The 12,001-nt window shown below is 41.4% G+C and overlaps 1 protein-coding gene across 2 annotated transcripts in view; it reads left to right on the top strand.

The window, feature by feature from the left end:
- The window catches only part of RNF220 (ring finger protein 220), a 330,113-nt gene that overhangs the window by 4,743 nt on the left and 313,369 nt on the right, over positions 1-12,001 (top strand). For both annotated transcript variants that reach the window (XM_028733705.2, XM_028733697.2), the window contains exons 3-4: positions 5,803-5,894; positions 9,176-9,267. The gene's annotated coding sequence lies outside the window, so the exon portion shown is untranslated. The remainder of the gene's footprint in view (positions 1-5,802; positions 5,895-9,175; positions 9,268-12,001) is intronic.

Raw genomic sequence — 12,001 nt, 5'->3', positions numbered from 1 at the left:
GGGGTCAGGGTGGACAGTTCCATTAAAATGTCAACCCAGTGTGCAGCAGCTGTGAAAATCAAATTTATTAGGGATCATTAGGAATGGGTTAAAAATAAATACTGTATACAAATCTATAGTGTAACCAAGCTTGGAATATTAGTTGCCATGCTTAAAAATGATATTGTAAAGCTGGGAAAGGTGCAGAAAGGGGTGGGCCAAAGTGATGAGGGAATTGGAACAACTTGCAAAGAAGAAAGGTTACAAAGCTTGGGGCTAATTAGTTTAGGGGGAAAGGTAACTAAGGGAGGGTATGTTATAAATGTATTAAGGCTTTGCATAATGTGGGGAAAGTGCTCAGAGATGTGTTTTTCTCTTTGTTCATAATACTAGAATCTAGAATAAAGAAATTAATGGAATCAGTTCAATAATCTGGAATGATGTAAGATTCAGGACAATCAAAACACCATACTTTTTCACACAGCCCATAGTTAAACTGTGGAATTTGCTTCCACAACATATGGTGAACATAAAAGGGGAATTAGATAAATTCATGGAGGATAAGGCCATCAATTGCTATTAATCATGATGGCTATGTAACACTTCCAGGATCAGAGGCAGTAGGCCCCTGAGTACCAGCTGAAGGAAGATGATGGCCTCACAGAGTAGTTGTGTCCTACTTTTCAACTTCCACTGGGGCACCTGGTGGAGAAACAGGATGCTGAATTCAAAGGGTCTTTGGTCTGATTTAGTAGGGCTCTTTTTTACATTATTAGATTCACCAGCATAAAGTTATAATTATATGCTTCTCTGAAAAAAAGCTAAAAAAAATAAAAATAATGACAATTGTTTTTTAGAGGAACCCCAGAAAAATCTCTTTAACTAAACCTTTTTGCATTTAATCTTTAATATCTACATGAGTGGGCTTTCAAATCTTGATAGTCTTTCTTCACCACCACTTCATCCCTGAATTATGAATTCATCACTGACAGGCAGGCTTTGTGGGGCTGGCATAGAGGAGAGAGGAGGAGGAGGAAATAACAGGGCTTGCTTGGTTTCACATATTGATCTGAAAGGCTGAAACTGAAAAACTAATTCCTCCTGGATTCCTATCCACCCAGAGCAGAAGTTGTTTCATTGAGTTGAAGGCTTGGATTCTTATTGTATTACAAAAGATCAGAGACCGACAGAGTATCATGAACGTTCCTTGCTTCAGTATGTTAGGTTTAGATACCATCTGTTATTTTTTGGGATTTAGACTAGGCAACCCTAATTCCTAAATTCTGATTCTTTCCAGCAGAGGGCATGGGGCAAACACACTATTTTAGCGGGTAGTGATCTTTAAAAGCCTGTCCAAAAAACAGGGCTTAATATGAGCTAATGTTCTCTAAAGGTGGGTCCCAGAATTTGTTTTCCATCTGGAGCTCAGCCCTGGACATGTGCATTTGCATCCTGCTAAAAAAGAAGTAGCAGCTCCTGGCTTCTGCTTGCACTTATATTTCCAACAGTCCAACACAAATCATGTTTACTTGAAACACCCATCTCATTGATTTAAGTGGAATTGGCTTTGAATTAAATATGCTTAGAATTACTAGTCTTAAAGAGATACAGAACAGAAAATCCCTATATTACATATCACTTTCCAGCAGGTATTTTTATACTGTTAGATAACTTCCTTAGCTAGAAAATAAATTAATCTACTTCAGTGTCTACATTAAAACAGACTAATCAGTGTGAAGTTAATGCCAGATACTGGATCCATATCACAACTAGACTGCTTTCATGTGTAGGTGTGCCAAGACCCAGTTGACATAACCACCTTGATGTAGCAGTGCAGCCACTACAAATTACCATCTCCAGCTTATTGGCCAATCTTGTGACTTCTTCAGCATGTGTTGACATGGTGACTCTGTGCACATCTTAAAGCATTTTATGTAATATACAGTCTGTGGTCTTTACATGTGTCAGAGCATTCCCTACTTTAGGGAGAAAATTGCAGCTCCTGGGGGGTTCACCACCTTATCACAATGGTTGTGGGAATCAGCCTGTACCTGAATGCTTTCCAGTTCCTTATTTCTCTCCAGAAACAAACAGCAGAGCCAGAGGTTCAGGAGAAAGCTCTGCTTTGTTTACAGCTTCAGCCTGAAGTAGTTGCTTGGCTGTAGTAGTTGCTTTGCCTATAAAGGAAAGAAGAACTAGTCATAGTCTGCCGGTCCATCTGGGGGGCTATGTCAGGGAAATGGGGGTGATTTGGATTCAAAGTCTTCTCTGTTCCACCCCAGCATCAGGGCCAAACCCATGCTTTTTTCATTTGGGTCAAAGCCTGGCAGGCCTCAGCTGTCCCCTTTTCAGCCCCTGCCATCCTCAAACCATGCCACCACGATTGACCTCCTCTTGTTTGTAATTACCTTTTGGTTTAAATGTTTAAAATGAAAACATAAAACAAGAATAGCAAAGTTAGCAAGATACATTATCAAAGTGCACACAGCAGTGTTGGCTACAGTGCCTCAAGATGTCACATTTCAAGTCAATAGGTAAATTACAATAAAATATAGTTATAAACCAGAGTGGACTGAAATTACAGAGAGTTATCTTTAAGCAGAGTCTAACCTTTGAATATAACTTATTCACAATGTTATCTGACCTGATGGATATGATATAAAGAGCTACATACATACATTTATCTCTCTTAGCAATGCTGCTAATTACTCAGTTTTGATATACCAGTCATTCTGATAATGCCATATCCCCAAATTCTGTCTAGCTGACCTTTCATGGTGAACCCTGTTGTCTTCCAATATTAACCTCCTTATCTGACTGTGGAAAGGGAGTTCCATGGTATCCTAAGACCCCTCAGCTGCCCTCACATACAGCAGAGAATTACTCCCTTCATCTGTAATGGTACTATTTTACTGTAAGATGCATACCTAATTAAAAAGGAAAAACTCCTGCCTGTAAAAGCAACAACTTTGAACAACTTTGATTCTGGCAAGGGTGATTGAGGCAAAAAACATAGCTCTGCTCTGCAAGCAAAACCCAAGCTCCAGCAAGTTCCAAGAGAGGTCTTCAATGATCAAACTAAATCCACAAATTTAATTGTATGCCTGAAAATAATACACCTGTGTTTAAACGCGTGGAACATACACTCTATATACAAAACCTTTTGATCCTTCCAGCCATAAGTGCTGGCTCCCTGGGGCCCTGGGTGCTCGAGCACCTACAAAATTCTCCATGAAAGGGTTGGGCACCCACAAATTTCGGCTCCAGGACCATGCACGCTTCATGGCACCCACAGATCTGAGCACCCATGGTCATGGGGCCAAGCTGGCACTCCTACTTCTAGCTGATCACCCGTTGTTTCTTACTGTATTGACCCAAATATAAGGCACACCCAAATATAAGTTGCACCTTTAAAATGGGGGGGGGGGGAGAGAAAAGAAAAAATACCCGAATTTAAGCCGCTCCATTCCTCTCTGCTCTTGGCTGCATACTGAACAGGGGAGGGGGGAGCCACTCTGTGTTGCCTTCAGCTTTTACCCTTCCTCGCTCTCTCCCTTCTTGGCCTTGGGGAAGAGGACAGGAAACCAAGCATGGGGCAGGCACCGCTTTGCCACGCTCCTGGCGCTGTTTGCCCTGCGCTCCTGGCTGCATACCGTAAGGTTGCGAATATAAGCCGCACTTTAACTTTTCATGATCGGAATTTGGGGGGGAAGTGAGGCTTATATTCAGGCCAATACAGTATTTAATGTTTTGGTTATTTGGAATAGCATATCAGAAAAGCCAAATTAGGTCAGACCAATGGTCCATCTAGCTTGCAGTCCTTTCCTTAGCAGGAACCTTCCTAAAGAATCCTAAGCACTGTCCATATCCAGGTGGTTTAGGAAGTTCTAGCTCCTAAACGTAAGGATGCACTAAAAGCAACATGATAGATGCCTATAGAACATGATATAGCAATAAATTTGTTGGGTTGTTTTTGTGTGTGTGTGTGTGTGTGTGTGTGTGTGTGTTTCTAGTGGTGCAAAAGAATGTATCTGCTAAGCCCATACCCTTGCAGTGAGTTATAAAAAGGGAAGGAATGACTAGAGTCATTACATTTCTGAGTAGCAAGGCTTCCTCCTTAGGAATAAGAGAATCCAGGACTGTAATATTTAATTCTTTCCTATGATTTGTCATCACAGTAGTAGGGTATTAAAGTACCTGATCTCAAGAGCACTTAAACATATGTTCAACTTTTCTCAAAAGGGATTATTAATTTGGATAAAGTTACACATGTGTGTTGAATAGTTGAAGGATTTGAAGCTCTTGTAGTCTCCTTTGGATTTGGAAAACATGTTCATAAGAAAGACTGCACTTATAATTGTCCCTGACTAATGTGAAGTTGATATATCCAGTTCCCTCCCTCCTCCACTCTTTCTGACAGACACACAAAATCTGCACTTCTGTGCGTGCATACATACACACTTCAAAAATCAGTGAATGTAATTTTAAATGGGATTTCCCCCCCCCCCCATAAATATCCATCCAAAGTTGGAAGTACTACTGACAGCATACTTATGAATTTGGAAATACACAAGATCACTACCCAAAACATATAGGAACCAATTTTTATTTTAAAATATTTATATGCTGCTGTTCTGGGCAAATGTTGCTTTTGTAATATTTTTAAATAAGGTTCTGAAGCTGAAAGCTATATCTTACGTTTTGCTGACATGGAATAGTGATTGATGTGACTTCATATTCATTAAAATGTTTTCTGTGGATGGGTTGTTTGCATATCCAGCTTCTGAAACATCAAAAGACTTCAGATTCAACTTGGCAAATTCACATATATGTTACAGATGTAATATGAGGACTTGGCAATGGAATCCAAACCCTTTTTTCAGCTGGACTGGGTGTGCGTGGGGGGAGTGTATTGGGCAGAGGTGCCCCTCCACCCAGCCCAGCCAACCTCAAAGTTCAAGAGTATACAAAATAAAATGAATATGTGCAATTATTATTACATGTTTGACATTTGAAAAGCTGAACAAAATTATTTGAACACAATTCTGAATTCCATAAAAAAAGGCATGTAATTTTATTTTTTTAAAATTTACCAAATGTTGTTGACCCCATTATTTTAATGTTGAAAAAGTAACGAAATTGCATTTATATCTAATTATTTTGTGGGACTACCAGTGGTCTCCCATTGGTCAATACCTGCTTTGCTTCATCAATAGTGCTGTATCAGGTTCTTCCAGATAATCTACTGGACCCAATGTTGACATTATTATTATTATTATTATTATTATTATTATTATTATTATTGCAGAAACCAACATGTATTCTTATCAATTTACATTTTTAAGGTTCCTGCTGAAAATACTAAATGCATCTGACTTCCTATCCTTTAGCATGCACCTATCATACTTAGCCTCGTTGTTGACATTTTTCAGTGGTATGCTTCCCTGAGTAATGTTGCTGGGACTGCCATAATATGGCCATTTGGAATAGTGCAGCTGCTCCTGCTGTTAACAAGGAAGATGTAAAGTGCCTAGAGAGTTCGCCCCCCAGCCACAGCATCTCACTGATTTCAGAGGCTTGGAATGTTGCATCATTTTTATTTTGGAATATTGTGTGTGTAAAAGGGGAAAGCTTATTGCTTGGCTCATTTTATTCCCATCATCCCAAAATTTAATCGCATTCAGGGTGGCAGTGGGAAGGGTGATGATAAGCACACATATAGTGTGTGGTTCATAGCAGCCCAGGAGATGTGCAAAAACAATGGAAAATGTGCTGACCTCAGCTCAATTGCAACAGCACACTAAAAATTCTGCTTGGTTTCAGGCTTGTGGAACGCACAGTCACTATTGTGGATTTCAGCAGTTTCCGGAAAGAATGTGCTAGTCCAAAGACAACGTATTTGGATGACTTTAATGGTGAGTGTCGTTTATTGGAGGGATCCTATGCAGCATGCTTAGAATTGGAGTCTTTGCTAGAAGTGAGTAAGGTGGGTTGTCTCAATAGATCAGGTAAGTATGAAGAGGGGAGTAGGCAGGAGAGTCGGTAGTTCTAAATTAAATTAATTAGGTAAAGGGCTGCAGGACTAGGAAATGGAGCATGAGCAGATGGGCGGAATATGATGTAGTATCTGTGAGTTGCACATGTGAGGTGCTTTGATGAACAGACAAATTCAGCTAGCAGGAAGGAAAAGCAATACAGTATAGGAACAGGAAAGGACAGAAAAGAACCAATCACAGTAGGAGCAAAGCAAAGATATAGTAAAACTACTTGGGTCTGTGGAGGCCTATAATTTGCCAAAGACATGCAGCAGCTCATGGTTCTCTGAAGCCCACCAGTGGCTGATTAACTGGAAAAAAATGAGACGCAAACTTATAATTGTTGCACTTTTCTGTTCAGGGGACTAACTGCATTTGACTTTAGAATTTGTAAGTTTTGTTAAAATGCAGGCACTTTGAAAAGGTCTAATACAACTTTATTGTTGAAATAAGAATATAAATTGTAATTGTGAACATTTCACATTTTTTAAAGAAATACATTTTCACTAAGTCAAAAAAGCATTCAGACTAATAAACAATTTGGGAAAATATCTATAAGATTATGCAGGTAACTAAAAACTATAGCAACAGCAAACAGTTATCAATAGTTGAGAAAGCATTGCCTTCTTTTGCTATTTAATTAATGGCTGATTGAATTCAAATATTAAGGGCAACAAAATTGCTGGGTAAAGCAATCTAAAATCAGAAAGTCAACAAAAATATAATTAGATAAAGCAGTACTTAAAACAATCATTTTAAAACAGATAGAAAACTACCCCTCCCCTCAAAAATCAGCAATACGGAATTCCAGAAAAATAAAAAGGGAAAAAAACCTACCAGAAGCCAGTCAAACACATAATCCAGTGACACAATGACATACCTATGTTATACTATATATATTGCAAATATATTGCAAAACCCAATAACATCCCATTTAAAAAAAGATTTACTGGGTTAAGTCACATACATAAAATTAAAGTCATCTGTACAGCGAAAATGGAAGTTATGGGGTTTTTTTCTCAGATGCATTTGCAATAAAGATAGGTGCCCATCATGAAGTTACAGGACTTGGACACTGAGGACCTGAGTTAGGGAGGTTTGTTGGTCACCAGTTCTCTCTAGTGTTATACAGTGTTATACTGTGGAGGGAGTGGGTGGCGCTGTGGTCTAAACCACTGAGCCTCTTGGGCTTGCTGATCAGAAGGTTGGTGGTTCAAATCCATGTGACAGGGTGAACTCTTGTTGCTCTGTCCCAGCTTCTGCCAACATGATAGTTCTAACGCACTATAGTGCAAGTAGAGAAATAGGTACCACTGCAGTGGGAGGTAAATGGCATTTCCATGCACTCTGGCTTCTGTCACGGTGTCCCGTTGCTTGATGTTTTCCTTGGGAGGGCTATGTCCTAGTAGCCCTAGTGTAAGAGCCTCCACTGATAAGATCATCACTAGGTGGACAGACACCAAGCTGCTTCTGAATTTCTTGCATGGAGCTGACTGCTTGGTTGAAAAAAAAAGAAATATGTCAGTGTTCTCCCTCATCTTTGTCAACTGTTCAATCATTAGCACTGAATGATCACAACTGCTCTGCTTCTTTGCTCTCCATGAGGACATGTTGATTTAGTCAGACTGTGTGGCATCTGTCAGTGTCTTGCATGGATTTTCTGATGCTTAATGAATTTATTTTGTAAAACAAACACCTTCTTGCAGTCCACACATCTATGGGTTTCTAACACATTAAGGTTGGGGTTCAGGCACAAATTATATTTTTGTTTTTACTTCCTTTTTTTGAGAATTGGCCAAATGTTTTCTCACATTTGTTACGTGTAAAAGTTTTGTTTAAGAGTAGCATTGCTGTGAGGCTTGATTTCTTACTGAGGTTTTCCCCCACAAATCAGTCATTTATAAAGTCTTGCCTGTTAATAGATCTTAAGGCAGGCATCCCCAACCTGCAGCCATCCAGATGTTTTGGCCTACAACTCCCATGATCCCTAGCTAACAGGACCAGTGGTCAGGGATGAGGGGAATTGTAGGCCAAAACATCTGGAGGGCTGAAGGTTGGGAATGCCTCTCTCAAGGTGTTTCACAAAGGTAATTTTCACTTTAAAGTTTTCCCCACACCCAGTATACTTGCAGAATTTAATTCTTGCTGGCACTTTTGGATAGATAATTACAACCTTCCATATTTTGAGTTGTATTGTAGGACAATATTGCTGTCTTTCCTGATATTCAGGTTTTGCAGAAGCTTCTCTTCCCCCATCGTTCAGCCCAGACCCTGAGATCCTCCTCAGAAGGTCTTCTACTGGTTCCTTCACTACGAGAAGCGAGGTTACAGGGAATCAGGCAGAGGGCCCTCTCGGTAGTGGTTTCCTCTCTGTGGAACACCCTCCCTTCAGATGTCAAGAAAATAAACAACAATCTGACTTTTAGAAGACATCTGAAAGCAGCCCTGGATCGGGAAGTTTTTAATGTTTGATGTTTTAGTATGTTCTCAAATATGCTGTGAGCTGCCCAGAGTGGCTGGAGAAACCCAGCCAGATGGGCAGGGTATAATAATAATAATAATAATAATAATAATAATAATAATAATAGCAATAACAGCAATAATAATAATAATAGTAATAATAGTAATTCCAACCAGGATTAAGCAGAGGATGTAATCCATCCCTGAGTTCCCACATTATGTTTCTCTTCAACCATCACTCATGTCTACCCTCGCATCACTCATGTTACTTGCAACAGATGTAGGCAGTGTATACCCGAAGTTTGAAGTGGATCAAATGCTTCCCTGGTGTGCATGTTTGTTGCATCATCCACAATATCTTGTCCTCATCTTCAAAGTGCAGCACTGGACTTTTTGGAAGCCCTTTGGAAGCAACTTTGAACCCTGCTTAAAGAGGAGAAAGTACTTTCCATTTAATGGAAACTGCTTCTCCTGCCCTGCCCCGTTCCTTAAACGTCTGATTTCAGCAGTTTAGAGGATCAACACAAAACAGCTTCCAAAAGATAATTTCTAAAAAGTGAGAACCCTGGCTTAAAATTTGCCTGGAAAAGTTCTCAAGAATCCTGAAGCACCTGGAAGCACTGACATGGACCATAATCACCTGTGTGTGAGCAGCTTATCAAACATCACTAAGCCTGGTTTCCTGTTGTTGGATACCCCAGCTCAGATGAACAGAAAATCCGAATCCTGTCCAGGGAGCAGCAAGGCAGAGCAGTTGACTGACTGCTGCATCCCATGTCTGCTGACTCAATAGGTGAGTGTGCATTTCTTTCTGGTTTTTTTTTTATTTTACTTCAGTTTCAGGCTGGTATAGTTGAAGAATTAGGGCTCTTTGGGGCCCCATGTGGCTGCTGGTGCCCCACATCAACCCCTGGGCAAAGCTCTCCGAACCAACAATGCTCCTCTCTGGCAACAGAGGCCAGTGGAGCAGTAACAACACTCTGTCCTGCCTGCCCCACCTTCTACATTGTAAGGGCATCTGATCCAGCATGCTGTTCTCACAGTGACCAACCAGATGCCTGTGGGAAAACCTCGAGCAGAGATTGGGCTCTGCTACAATTAATACATTTTACAACAAATTCTGAACACAGGCAGTGAAGGGAGGGTGCACCCTCATGATGCAAGTTACAGGTCAGAGAAATCCTGTTGATGATGGAGGTAAGGAGCCCATGGTCCAGACATTATGGGACTCTGGTTCCCACCCCCAACCAACATGAACAATGGCCAGGGATGAATGGAGGTGCAATCCAACAGATTCACTATCCCTGGTACAGAAAATGGATATGGGGTTGAAAGGATTCCTTTGTATCTTAGCACAATACTTCATGTGAACATGACAGTAAAACACAGTGTTAAAGTCTTGCACCTGCCACCGATTTCTACATGCAACAAAGGACATCACCAACCTAGCCAGCTTCTAAATCTGTTTTCCAATACGTCTTACTTTCCAGTGATGGTAAGGAACGCCATGGAATGTCGCCGAGGCAATTAGATCAGTGCCTGACAAAGTTTGTTGTTCTAAGTAAGGCTGATGGTAGCTAGGTGGTGGTTCTGTGCACAAGGAAACGGTGATGAATTTGGATATGCTGTGAATCAGAAAGTCCGGAAGAAGGAGAGCTGGTAATGATGCAGTGAAACACAATAACAATTTTTAAGGGTCTGGAATTACTTTCATATGGGGAGAGACTAAAATGTATAGGGGGAAAGGGAATATGACACACAACAGTACTAGAACCAGAAGCGCCAGTTAAAATCAATACACATAAAGTAAGTAACAAAACCAGTCTATGTAAAGAAGCCTCATATATTGGTCTCTGGAACTAACTGGTTAAAAAAACCAACCCCACTAGAGCAGAGGTTTTCAACCTTTTTGATTCCACGGCTTCCTTAGCCAACTACATTCTTTCTGCTGCATCCCTGTGGGACTCTGGAGCTCACTTATATCACCCCTTGCCTGCAGAGCTGGCAGCCCCTCACCCCTTTTCGAACACTCCCTTGTGATGTTCCATCAGTCTCCTCTACTCTCAGCCCAGGTCTTTGAGCTGCCCACCCCAAAGAGAGGTGCCTCCCAGAGGCACCATTTGCCTGTGGAGCTTGTAGCCAGGGCTGCTTCAATAAACAGCTGTGCAAGCCTTTGGGAGGCAGAGACGTGAGAGGGCATCAGTAGGGAAAGAAAGAGGGACAAATGCCAGCGTTGCTCACAGCACCCCTGGCCACGGCACACTGGTTGAAAACCACTGCACTAGAGTAACCAAGAAGTAAACGACTATCTCCTAAGGTGGACAGGCCAAGAGTCCCATAGTCAGGCCGTATATCAAATGCACCTAATCTCTTATGGTACTCAAGACCAAGTGCTGCCGCCTATATGACTCTCTTACTATTAAAACTCAGACTTGTCATGGTGTTGTTCACAAATGTCCCAAGCACTCATGCTAGAGAGTAAGTTCTATTGTACTCAGGGTGCTTCCAGGTATGGGGCTTCGTATTGTAATAAGGTAGTTTAGATATTGCAAATGGGTTGTTGGCAACAGTTTTTTAAAAAACTTTACTCACCCCTCCCACCTGAACAGGTAAATCTGGATTAAATAAGGGTTAAATACACACTGGTGTTTTGAAGCTATGGATGCTGTGAAAACTCTGCATGCATCCCACCATAAACACTGGCAGTACCCTCAGTGTATCTTACTTCAGAGTGCATGTGCTTAGCATAGCACTTTTAGCCTATAACACATTTTCACAATAGAGTTTGGAAAGGACATCTGAACTTCACTTGGGATATGTGTGCAGTATGTGGGTATTGTCAATTCAGCACAGCAACCAGATGAGAAATCAAATGTTGTCCTGACCTGTAGCAGCCAATGTAGGCTTGACTTCAGAGTTACAGACTAATTCAAGCAAGAGGTGATTTAAATGTAAGGGGGGGGGGGAATATCAAGGTACTAAAACAAACAAATGAGATCGTCACCTTTAGTGTTACATGTGAATATGTCTATGAACAGACAGATAAAAGCGGTACCATTAGCATTGCAGGCCAATTTAAGCCTTTGCAAAGGAGAATGTTGAATGCTGTTGATGTGGGAGAAAGCAGAAGAGCTGCTTTTAAATCGAAGAAATCACAGAAATGGAAAGGCAGATTTAAGCGTTACTGGTGAAAAGAACTCCATCCTAGACGGGATGTGCTCGTTCACCCCCAACCACCCTGAGTTTGAAACGCGAAAACAGCTCGACCCTAACCTCCCCGACCCCCTTCGCCAGCTCCCAGCCAAAGTTCATGCCTTGCTCGGTGTGGGGCAGGAGGGGGGGTGACGGACGGGCTCATCCCTGAGCAGCTGTGCGTCCCAGCTGTGGACTCCATTTCCCATGCTTCCTCCCTGCCCTAATGTATTCCGTTCTCAGGCCGGCTCTATGCCTGTGTGTGTGTGAGAGAGTGTGTGTGTGTGTTTGAGAGCGAGAGCGAGCGTGAGTGTGTGTGAGTGAGTGAGAGAGAG

The sequence above is a fragment of the Podarcis muralis genome, chromosome 5, assembly GCF_964188315.1.
Source record: "Podarcis muralis chromosome 5, rPodMur119.hap1.1, whole genome shotgun sequence".
Classification (NCBI taxonomy): Eukaryota; Metazoa; Chordata; class Lepidosauria; order Squamata; family Lacertidae; genus Podarcis; species Podarcis muralis.
The sequence above is the reverse complement of the archived record's forward strand: the minus strand, read 5'-3'. Positions and strand labels throughout refer to the sequence as shown.